General features: G+C 41.1%; 1 protein-coding gene across 1 annotated transcript in view; it reads right to left on the bottom strand.

The window, feature by feature from the left end:
* Window positions 1–12530, bottom strand: part of LOC140187083 (disks large-associated protein 4-like) — a 276915-nt gene that overhangs the window by 91844 nt on the left and 172541 nt on the right. The window lies entirely within an intron of this gene.

The raw sequence follows: 12530 nt of genomic DNA, 5'->3' as shown, positions 1-12530 counted from the left end.
CATTAAAATCTACTCAGTATACTGTATAACTCTCCTTCAATGGTCCACAGGTAGTCAGGGCATGAAGAAGAGAAGTTGTGGCGCGGAGAATCCAGCGGGAGCAGCGGTCAATGAAACGGAGGTACCTGGGATCCACTCAATGAAACATTTTTCACCTGGAACCTACCGGCCTTCTCCTTCCCACCCTCCCCCCACCTTCTTTATAGGGCCTCTGCCCCTTCCCCCTACAGTCCTGACGAAGGGTTCCGGCCCAAAACGTCGACTGATCGTTTCCACGGATGCTGCCCGACCTGCTGAGTTCCTCCGGCGTGTTGTGAGTGTTGCCAGGGCATGAAGACATATGAGGAGAAGGCAGGAGACTGGGGCTGAGAAGGAAAGTAGATAAGCCATGACGAAATGGCAGAGCAAACTTGATGGGCCAACTGTCCTAATTCTGCTCCTATATCTTATAGTGTAACAATAGGCCCATGATTTTTCCTCATGTCAGACCAATTTGCTCCCGGATATTCCCGTTCTGAGTTTCAGGAATATGAGGCCAAAAGTAGCAATCTTTTTTAAAATAAATATCTTATGTGATGCAAACATTGCTGGCTCGGCCATCATTTATTACCTGTGTGTAACCTGTTCTTGAGATAGTGGTGGTGAGCATCCTGCTTGAATTGCTGGAATTATTCTGTTGAATAAAGTTGCAGGAGGTAGACCTAGTGTTGATGAAGAAACTGATTTAATTCCAAATAAAGAATCTACTGAACTAGCTATTTGATGAGTGGTATGCTTCCCACGCACCTACTTGTCTTGTGTTTCTTGGCAGTAGATGTTCAAAGGTTGGAAGGTTTTGTTAACAAGGTCTTGGCAAAGAGATAAAGATAAAGTTTAGCTTTGTCACAGGTTCATCAAAACATACAGATAAATGCGTCATTTGCATCAAATCAAATCACCAAGGATTGTGCTGGGCAGCCGCCAGTGTTGCCATGCTCTAGTGCCAACGTAGCATGCCCTCAACTCATTAACCTTAATCATTCGTCTTTGGAATATGGGAGGAAATTGGAGCACCTGGAGGAAGCTCACAGGGTCACGGGGAGAATGTACTAAATTCTTACAGGCAGCAGCGGGAATTGAACCCTGATTCATAACTGCTGTGAAGTGATTGCTGACCGCTACGTTACCATGCCACAAATGGTTGCAGAGCTTCTTCTAGCCGGTACACCCTACAACAAGCATACAAGTGCTGCAGTAAGAGAATATTTAAGGTGGATGGGATGTCAATCTAGGAAGCTGCTTTATCCGGGAAGATGTCAACTCAACTCAAAGTTCAAGGTAAATTTATCATCATCAAGATACATATATGTCACCATATATTCATTTTCTTGCAGGCATTCACAGTAGAAAAAAGAAATACAATATAATCAATGAAAAACTAAATACAAAGACTGACAAGCAACCAATGTGTAAAAGACAACAAACTGTACAATTACACAACACAAAAATAATAGATGAATGAATGAATAAATAATACTGAGGTTATGGAATCAGATTAGAATTGAGATTATTCACCCTGGTTCAGGAGCCTGATAGTTGAAGGGTGATAACTGTTCTTGAACTTGATGGCATTATAAATTTTCCTGGATTTAGTTGAAACTGAACTCATTATACACGTGAAGAATATCTCATTACTCTTTTTGATTTGTACCTTCTTATGGTGAAAGGCTTCAGAGAACAGGCACCCAAATCATTTGTCACAGGTAACTGCTTGACTGGAAGCATGCCTAGCTCTGAAGCACAGGTCTTCAGTAGAAGATCTGGGTGTTGTGCATTTCCAACCGTAGCTGTATCCAGTGTCCTTCACAATTTTTTGATACCATATGGAATTAATTCCGTGAGAAGAAGTCGCCGTGGTGGAGGAGTACAAATACCTGTTTACAAGAAGGGGATGAGCAGGCTCTATTTTCTAAGGAAGCTGAGATCCTTCAATATGTGCAGCAGGATGTTGGAGATCTTTTACCAGTCTATTGTAGCAAGCGCAGTCTTCTTTGCTGCTTTTAGTTGGGGGAGAAGCATCGGTGCTGGTGATGCAAAAAGACTACATAATCTCATCAAAAAGACTAGATTCGTCCTTGGCTACAACCTAGACCCTTTTGAGTTAGTGGTGGAGAGGAGGTCACTAAACAAACTGTTATCCATTATGAACAATCTGATACATCCTCTCCGTGACTTACTGAATAAGCAGCAGAGCACCCTTTCAACAGGCTCATTCAGCTCCGCTGTCGCAAGGGTCATTACAGAAAATCTTTCCTACCAAATGCAATAAGCAGGTACAACAGCTCATCTCTGTGCGACAGGAGAACATACACCATAGTTCAACAGTCTCTGCTTTATTATTTGATACATTGTTATCGCACATTGCGACATTACGATTGTGTATGTTATTGTTTTGTACTTCAATATTAGTTACATCTGCGCACTGTTAAGGGTATTTTTTAAATATTGCTGTTGTAATGATAGAATTTCCCACTCAGGATCAATAAAGTACTTACTATTATTATTAATAAAATTGGCTCAAGACTGGTTTTGCTATCAGAAGACCCCTCTGGAGGAAAGAAAAACTGCATCATCCATTCAGCTTTCCCACCCAAAAACGGTTGCAAGATCATCAGACTTGCCATTGGCACTCTTATGCCGGGCTCACTTGAAACCAAGAGGAATATTCTTGGATATTCCTTTTATCATTAACCATTTAGTTGACAATGAGTGGATGTCACTGTAAATGATGGAAACTCATTGGATCTGGATATTGTGCAGAAAACTGCCAGGCATCAACACCTCCATTTTCACATCCCTGTTTATGTTGGGGCCTTAACCTCTTATAACTTATTATTTTATTTGTACCTTTGCATATGTCTGTATCTTGCACTCTAAAAAGGTTTAACATGGTAGTGAAAAAATATATTTTGTTTTTATAAGAGTTTGAAGCTTGACTATCCATACAAAATGAAAATAGCATCGCAGAGATATAGTTCTAGGAATTGGAATTCACCTGTTTTTGTATGATAACTTGAGCTGCTTTTAACCCTATTGCCAAATTGCGGTCCAACATAAGTTAGTTAGTTACTGCCTGTCATGCTGCTGGTGCTTAGGGCAGCAATGAAGGTCCTCCATCTCTGTTTGTCTTCGGCTATCTCCACTACTGTGTCCCAGATATGGTTCAGGGTCTGCACTTCTGCTTCTACAGTGAGGTGCCAAGTTGCCTTTGGTCTCTTGCATTTCCTCTGCCTCTTGGGTGTCCAGTGAAGTGGTCTTGGTGATGGAGTTGGCCTCTCTTCTCATTACGTGGCCAATCCATTTCCAATATTTCCCGAAGATGATTGTGACACTGAAGGAGTAGGGCATGGTTGAGGATCTTCCTTGGCCAGAAAATACAGACGATCTTCTGGAGGCTCATGGTGTGGAATGATGACAGCTGGGCAAGGTCGTTGAGTCCAACATGAAGTATACCGTTAAAAATTATTAGGGTATTTTTGTTTCATACTGGCATGCTAAAACACTATCTGCATAATTTCCAATGACAACTATTTTGCAGACATTGTAGCTGTTGCATCATGACTTCAAAGGTCATAGAAAGTGTGTCAGAAACTCAGTCTACATTCTTCATGGCAGCCTTTGCAACTATACAACGTGCTATGAAGACAAAGGAAAACATGCTGGGGATTAGACTTGTGCCATAACTGTGTCTGGTCACTTACTCTCAATGCAACTCTCTGCACCTCAAACTGTAATCATGCTGGTGAATCTAGTCAAGTGAACCATCAGTGTTCCAGAGACCTGCTGACTTACATATAATTGGTAATTTGATTCAGATGTCTCTCTCTGACAGTGAATTAAAAATGTAGGTTGTATTTTCCACCAGTTTGAACTGTTAATGAAGGAATTAGCATTGTGCACTTTGATGCATATGATCACATGCATGAATGACGCCCAGGAAATGGCTTCCCTGTGAAGCTGAATCATGACCGGAATTCGTAAACGCAAGAGATTCTGCAGATGCTGGAAATCCAGAGCAACACACACAAAACCTGAAGGAACTCAGCAGGTTAGGCAACATCTGTGGAAATAAATAAACAGTTGACGTTTCAGGCTGACGCCCTTCTTCAGGACTGGAAAGGAAGGGGGAAGATGCTAGAATAAAAAGGTGGGGGAGAGGGGAAAGGAGGACAAGCTAGAAGGTGATAGGTGAAGCCAGGTGGGTGGGAAAGGTAAAGGGCTGGAGAAGGAAGAATCTGATAGGAGAGGAGAATGGACTATGGGAGAAAGCGAAGAAGGAGAGGCACCAGATGGACGTGATCTTCATACCTAAAAAAATACACAAATATTGCTAATTTCTAAGCAATAAATCTGACTACTTTGGGAGACTAAAGAAATATTTACTTAACACATACATGTGTATATTTCCCTAATGTGGTTGATTATTGGGCATTCTGGTGTCTTTGTGGATCTCATTGCCACCTTTGATAACCACCATCCCACTCCCTCCGAGCTTTGGCCCCCACCCGGTTCCAAAAATGGGCTGTTTAATGCTTCATTGAATATTAAAATTATCTGAATACAGGAACCCTGAAGACAAGCATGTTCCATGGCCTGCTGCCGTTCCTGTTGTACTCAGTGAGAAAATACATTACCCAGCTGAGACACAGCACAGCTTTTCCTACTATGAAATAAACACTGGAGGCCATCAAATAGCAGGAACAGTTATTGTACAGTTTGTATTCAGAGTGGAATTTCATAATCATATGTGAGTCTCCATCTTGATCTCACTCTCCTTTGCCTGTAGATTTTTATTTTCAGCATCAACTCTATACAGTCTTCGAGAGTTAAGACCACAAGGAAAATAATTATGAAGTCTCCATTCCCTTCCCAAATGTCAATAAATGCCTTAATATGCTTCCCTGCCTTCCAGTCCAATAAACAACTTGCTCATCCTAATCTAAAACCATCAACATTTTCCTTAGAAATTAACAATGGTCCTGAAGAAGGTCTTCAGACCGAAATGTCGACTGTTCATTTCCATGGATGCTGCCTGACCTGCTGAGTCCCCCCAACATTTTGTGTGTGTTGCTTTGGATTTCCAGCACCTATAAACTTTCTTGTGTTCAGCATCTTTCCTTTTCTGTTAAATGGTTCTATGTTTTTAGCTTATGTAATCCAAATGGTGCACTGCTCATTCAGATTTGTTTAATTCAAACTTCAAATTGAAATTATTATCTAAGTACTGTACACATATGTCACCATGTACCACCCTGAGATTCATTTTCTTGCATTCAAAGAAGATAAAACAACAATTGAATCAATGAAAAACTACGAAGACTGCCAAACAACCAATGTGCAAATGATGACTAACTGTGAAAATAAAATAAAACCAACAGATGGATAGATAAATAGAAAAATAGATAGATATACAGATAGAAACACAATGCTGAGGAAATAAGTTCCAGAATCCTTAAAAATGGGTCCATCGGTTATGGAATCAGTTTGCTGTTGAGGTGAGTAAAGTTATACACACTGGTTCAGGAGCCTGATAGTTGAAGGGAAATAATTGTTCCTGAACATGGTGGTGTGGAACTCAAGGCTCCCTTGGCATAACTAGCATGGATTGAATTCACATCAGGACTTGCATTCGCAATTTATCATTTATATCCAATAGTGTAGGCATGCTGTAATATAGCAAATTTGGCAATCATTTGATACACAGGAAGCTCCCACAAATAGTGGTTGGATAATAGGGACTACTGTAGTTATTTTTTTTATTGAATATGGGGTAAATTTTGCCCCTTATGACACCAGCACATAAGAGCTGGATGCAGGATAAAGCTCCTAAACCTATTCCAGCATTCATTTAAGATCACAACTGATCCCACATTCCCACATCTCAAGTTTACTTTTCAACTTGATCACCTTATTCTCATACACTCAATTCCCTCAATTCCTTTTTGGTTCAAAAGTCTATTGATTCTCAGTCTTTACGACACACAACTGAACACAAATTACCACCTGAGATGGAGAATTCCAATTTCAGTCTGCATGAAGAAATTTCTCTTCACCTCAGTCCTACATGAATGATCCTATTCCTAAAACAATGCCCCCAAGTTCCAGACTGTCCAAGGTGAACCACCCTCTTGAGATCTAACCTGTCAATCCATATGAAATGACCTATCATTTACTTTTCTAAGCTCCAAAAACTAGAGGCCAATTTTCTTTATTCTCCCTTAAAAAGCAACTGGTTAATTCCAGAAATCAACCTGATGAATGTACCGGCTCCATGGCAAGTACATCCTTTTTCAGGTACAAGGACCACAACTGCACACATTCTTCCACATAAGGTCTCAAAGAGCCCTGTAAAATCTCAGTAAGACATCTTGACTGTTGTACTCCAGCACTTTTGCAGTGAGGGCCAACATTCCATTTTGCTTGCTAATTTGCTGTCTGTATTTCATCAGCCAACATACTAAGATCTATTCGTTTATTAGTAATTTCAAACTAAATTCTGATGGTTTTTTGTTCAGAATCAGAATCAGGTTTATTATCACCGGCATGCGACATGAAGTTTGTTAACTTAGCAGCAGCAGTTCAATACAATACATAATCTAGCAGAAGGAGAGAAAAATAAATAAATAAATAAAACAATAATAATAAACACGTAAACCAATTATTACTTTAAATTATTAAAAATGTGCAAAAACAGAAATACTGTATATTTAAAAAAGTGAGGTAGTGTCCAAAGTTTCAAAGTCCATTCAGGAATTGGATGGCAGAGAGGAAGAAGCTGTTCCTGAATCGCTGAGTGTCTACCTTCAGGCTTCTGTATCTCCTACCTGATAGTAACAATGAGAAAAGGGCTTGCCCTGGGTGCTGGAGGTCTTTAATAATGGACGCTGCCTTTCTGAGACACCGTTCCCTAAAGATGTCCCGGGTACTTTGTAGGCCAGTGTCCAAGATGAACTGACTAGATTTATAACCTTCTGCAGCTTCTTTTGGTCCTGTGCAGTAACCCCTCCATACCAGACAGTGATGCAGCCTGTCAGAATGCTCTCCACGTATGAAAATACATAGTAAAAATTTTCAACTTAGTAATTCACCCGGCATCTTCCTGCCCACTTGCTTAACTTGCTTCTAATTTCTTATAGACTTTTAAAGAATCAGGTTTATTATAACTGATATGTCATGAACTTTGTTGTTTTGCAGCAGCAGCAAAGTGAAACAGATGAAGAATTACTAAAAATTATATGAATATATAAAATATAGTACTCCAAAAAAAGGGTAAAACACTAAGGTAGGGTACATGGGTACATGGGTTGTTCAGAACTCTCTTGATGGACGGGAAGAAGCTGTTCCTAAAACATTTTGTGTGTGTCTTCAGGCTCGTGTACAGATACCACTGTGCTCCTGGTAACATCCAGCTCAGAGTACATGTCTGAAGTTCTGACAAGCCTCCCTCACCTACTTGTATAAGAGGATGCTTTCTCTGGGTACACACTCCACTTAGCTGCAACGTATCCCTAGAGCTGGAAAAATGCAGTTGTATTCTGGTACATCTTTATAAGCTGGATGCAATGTCACACCGACATTCGTACAATGCCAGTGGAACTCAGTCGGTCAGGCAGCATCTATGAAAATGAATAAGCAGTCGACAATTTGGACCAAGATCCTTCATCAGGGTTGGAAAGGAAGTGAGAAGAAGCCGGAGTAAGTTGGAGAGAGGAGGAGGAGGTGGACAAACTAGAAGGTGATAGGCAAAGCCAGGAGGCTGGTAGAGAGAGGTTGTAGTATGAAGCTGGGAGGTGACAGGTGGAAAAACCAAGAGGCTGGAGAAGAAGGAATCTGATAGGAGAGGACATTGCACCATGGGAGAAAGGGAAAGCGGAAGGGCACCAAGTTGATGGTTAGGCAGGGAGAAGATGTACAATGCCAGAGTGGGGAATGGAAGAAGAGAGAAGTGGAAAGGGAAAAAATTACTGGAGGTTGGAGAAATTGATGTTCATGCCATTAGGCTGGAAGCTACCCAGACAGAATATGAGGTGTTATTCCTCAGAGTGGCCTCATTGATATACAATGTCACATCAGCTGACAGAACTTGCAATGGTTCAATGGAGGAATGCAGCTCTGAAACCAACACTAAACAGTAGTCTATGGGGAAATCAGACAGTAATATTCAGTGGACATTGCAGATGAGGATCTTGATTTTCATGGGAATTTTACAATCAGTGTAGGGGTGACCTTCCATGTTGTTTGAATGCTATTAAAAGGCAGTAAAGGTATTTCTAAATGCTTTTGCTTTCATGACGGTTCACTTTGACATATCACACTTTGTCACTTTATCGAAGTCCTTAATGTAAGTTGTGAATAGTTGAGGCCCAGAACTCTGTAATAACAGGTTCATTTATTCTGAATCTGTTTCCTGTCTTTTTTTTAAATCAATCTTCTATTCATGCTGCCCCCAATGACATTAACCCTCCTTTTATCAAACAAATTATTTTAAATGCAGTTTTAAAATCTAGATACACCATATCAGCTGAGTTAGCTTGTCTAACTTGCTGGTCACTCCCTAAAAGGACTCATTCATTTGTTAAACATAATTTCCCCTTTTTACAATCATATTCTGATTTTCTAAGTAATTCTCTCCCATATACTTAATGACTGATTCCAGCACTATGCCTTCACTGCTGTAAGACTAACTGATCATTAATAATCCCAAAGCAAAAACTGTAGACACTGGAGAGCTCAATTAGAGCAGAAATTGCTTTCATCAGCTCTGAAAACTGATTTGTGATATAAACTATGTTTCTTCCTCAACAGATCAAAGTCAAAGTAAAAGTCAGGTTTATTGTAATGTGCTCAAGTACATGTTTGGACAGGTGCAAAGAAACACTTATGAACAGCAGCATCACAGGCCCATAGCATCTTATGAACAGCTTTCACAAGAAAAACGCAAACATAAATTATATGCAAATGTTACAATAAAAAACATAATCAGAACAAATAAAAAACATGAAGTCCCTTTTAGTCCAAAGTGATCAGGTTGGTCACAGTGTTACTAAAGTGCACTGGTGATTAGAGTTTTGCTGGATTGTTCAAGAACCCAATGATTGCAGGGAAGGAGCTTGAACCTGGTGATGTGGGACCTTAGGCAACTGTACCTCCGGTCCAAAAAGATGGCATTGTCCTAGATGGTGGAGATATTTGATGATGGATGTTGCTTTCTTGAGGCAGCGCCTCCTGTTGATACTAGCAACGGTGTAGAGCGATATACCCATGATGTATTGGGCAGAGTTCACAATTCTTGCAGCTTCTTGTATTCCTGTGCATTCAAATTGCCGTACCAGACCATGACGCCACCAGTAAGGATATATTCAACAACACATCTGTAAAAGTTTCTTAGATTGTTCGATGGCAAGTTGTACCACCTTAACCTCTGAAGAAAGTAAAGATGCTGAGCAACACACATCAAAGTTGCTGGTGAACGCAGTAGGCCAAGCAGCATCTCTAGGGAGAGGTACAGTCGACGTTTCAGGCCGAGACCCTTCATCAGGACTCTTCTGCCATGAGTAAAGATGCTGACATGCCTTCATTGATGTAAACACAAAATACTCTGCAGATGCTGGGGTCAAAGCAACACTCACAACATGCTGGAGGAACTCCAGCCCCTTCCCTCTTCAGTCTTGACTCAGGGTTCTGGCCTGAAACGTTGACTGATCGTTTCCACGGATGCTGCCCGACCTGCTGAGTTCCTCCAGCTTGTTGTGAGGGTTGCACTGATGTGCTGGGCTCAGGATAGGTCATCCGGTATGTTAATGCCGGGCAATTTAAGCTGTTGCCAGTGCTGCTTTCTATTTTTATAACTAGTCTCTTGTTTTCTATTTTCTCATAGAATCATACAGAACTGAAACAGGTCCAACAGGTACTGTGGATTTGACAAATTCAGGTTCCTTACTTTCTCCAGCAGCTTCCCTTTTAGAAATGTCAGATAAAGTTCCTCATCTTCATTGGAGCTGCACTGTTCTTCCTCAAAAACTTGCCAAGGGATCTTTTACAACCAACTGAAAGAGAATCAGGATGTCATCTTATCAGTGAAATGTTAGCACTGAAAGGGGAGCACTCCCTCGGGATTGCTCTATATTGTCAGCTGAGCAGGACCCATTTCCGTTGGAGATTCTCTGACCTCAAGTGTTAACTTTGCTTCTCTTTCCACAGACAGTGCCTGATGTGCTGAGAGATTCCAGTATTTGCTTTTGTTTTAACTGGAACCAGAGCAGGATTGAGCAGTGGGTGAAAACTGACTGTTGATCCAGAATAAGTTAATGGAGGCCTGTGATTTGCACATGTCTGCAATTTCAAAGTTCAAAGTATATTTTAGATTAGACTTAGATTATGAGGACATGCAGTCCTTGTTTATTGTCATTTAGTAATGCATACATTAAGAAATGATACAGTTCCTCCAGTATGATATCACAGAAACACAAGACAGACCAAAACTAAAAAACTGACAAAAGCCACATAATTATAACATATAGTTACAACAGTGCAAAACAATACCATAATTTGATAAAGAACAGACCATGGGCATGGTAAAAAAAAAGTCTCAAAGTCTCGAAAGTCCCATCATTTCACGCAGACGGTAGAAGTAGGAAGAAAACTCTCCCTGCCAAGAACTTCCAGCGCTGCAAACTTGCTAATGCAGCACCCTGGAAGCACCCGACCACAGCCAACTCTTGAGTCTGTCCGAAAACTTCGAGCCTCCGACCAGCTCTCCGACACCGAGCACCATCTCTGCCAAGCGCTTCGACCCCGGCCCTGGCCGCCAGCAACAGGCAAGGCCGAGGATTTGGGGCCTTCTCCTCTGGAGATTCTCAATCGCACAGCAGCAGCAGCAGCAGCAGCGAAGCGGACACGTCAGAAGTTTCTTCAGATGTTCCTCCGTGCTTCTCACATCTGTCTCCATCAAATCAGGATTGTGCACGGCATCCTATTTGACAGATACTGATATCATTCACCGGAGATATCATTCATCTTCTCCTCCCTATGTACTATAAAAGTACATAGATATCACCATATGCAACCCTGAGATTCATTTTCTTGCAGGCATACTCAATAAATTCATAATAGAATAATACCATAACAAAATCAATGAAAGATCGCACCAAATTGGGTGATCAACCAGTGTGCAAAAGACAGAAACTCTGCAAATACAAAAAGAAAGAAATAATAATAATAATAATAAAGTAAGCAATAAATATTAAGAATGTGAGATGAAGAGTCCTTGAAAGTGAGTCTATTGGTCGTGGGAACTTCTCAATGATGGGGTAAGTGAAGTTGAGTGAAGTTATCTCCTTTGGTTCAACAGCTTAATGGTTGAAGAGTAATAACCGTTCCTGAGTCTGGTGGTGTGAGTCCCGAGGCTCCTGTACCTTCTTCTTGACGGCAGCAGTGAGAGGAGAACATGACCTGGGTAGTGAGGGTCCCTGATGATGGATGCTGTTTTCCTGTGACAAGGTTTCGTGTAGATGTGCTCAACGGTGGTGAGGGCTTTGCCCAAGATGGACTGGGCTGTATCCACTTCTTTATGTAGGATTTTCCCCTCAAGGCAGCCAGTCAATATACTCTCCACTACACATCTATGGAAGTTTGTCCAAGTTTTAGATGTCATGCTGAGTCTTTGCAAACTCCCCAAGAAGAAGAGGTGTTGCTGAACTTTCTTCATAATTGCACTTGCCTGCTGGGCCCAGGACAGGTCCTCTGCAATAACAACACCGAGGGATTTAAAGTTGCTGATTCTCTCCACCTCTGATCCTCCACACTTATACACACACACATGTGTGAGGGCATTCCATGATTCAATCATGATCTTGCAATGCTGCACAGTAAGACACATAGACGCTGCTTAATATATAAGAGCTCATAAACACAAGAGATTCTGCAGATGATGAAAGTCCAGAGCAACACACACAAAAAATTTTGGAGGAACTCAGCATGCCAGGCAGTATCTATAAAAAATAATACCATAAGATAAAGGAGTAGAATTAGGCTTTTTGGCCCATCGAGTCCAATCCACCATTTCATCATGGCTGATCCAATTTTCCTCTCTGCCACAGTCCCTTGCCTTCTCCCCATATTCCTTCATGCCCTGACCAATCAAGAATCTATCAACCTCTGCCTTAAATATGCATAAGGACTTGGCCTCCATACCTGCCTGTGACAATTAATTCCATAGATTAACTACTCTCTGGCTAAAGAAATTCCTCTTTATCTCCATTCTAAAAGGATGTCCCTCTATTCTGAGGCAGTGTCCTCTTATCTTTGACTCTCCCACCATAGGAAACATCCTCTCCACATCCACTCTAACAAGGCCTTTCACCATTCGAAATAAGTTTCAATGAAAGGAATAAAGAGTCAATGTTTCCAGCCAAGATCCTTCATCAAGATTGGAATAAGAAGGTGGGGGAAGGGATGGAGTATAAACTAGAAAGATATAGGTGAAGCCAGGT

The sequence above is a fragment of the Mobula birostris genome, chromosome 2 (assembly GCF_030028105.1).
Source record: "Mobula birostris isolate sMobBir1 chromosome 2, sMobBir1.hap1, whole genome shotgun sequence".
NCBI classification, from domain to species: domain Eukaryota; kingdom Metazoa; phylum Chordata; class Chondrichthyes; order Myliobatiformes; family Myliobatidae; genus Mobula; species Mobula birostris.
Note: the sequence above shows the minus strand (reverse complement) of the source record. Positions and strands in the feature narration are given on the sequence as shown.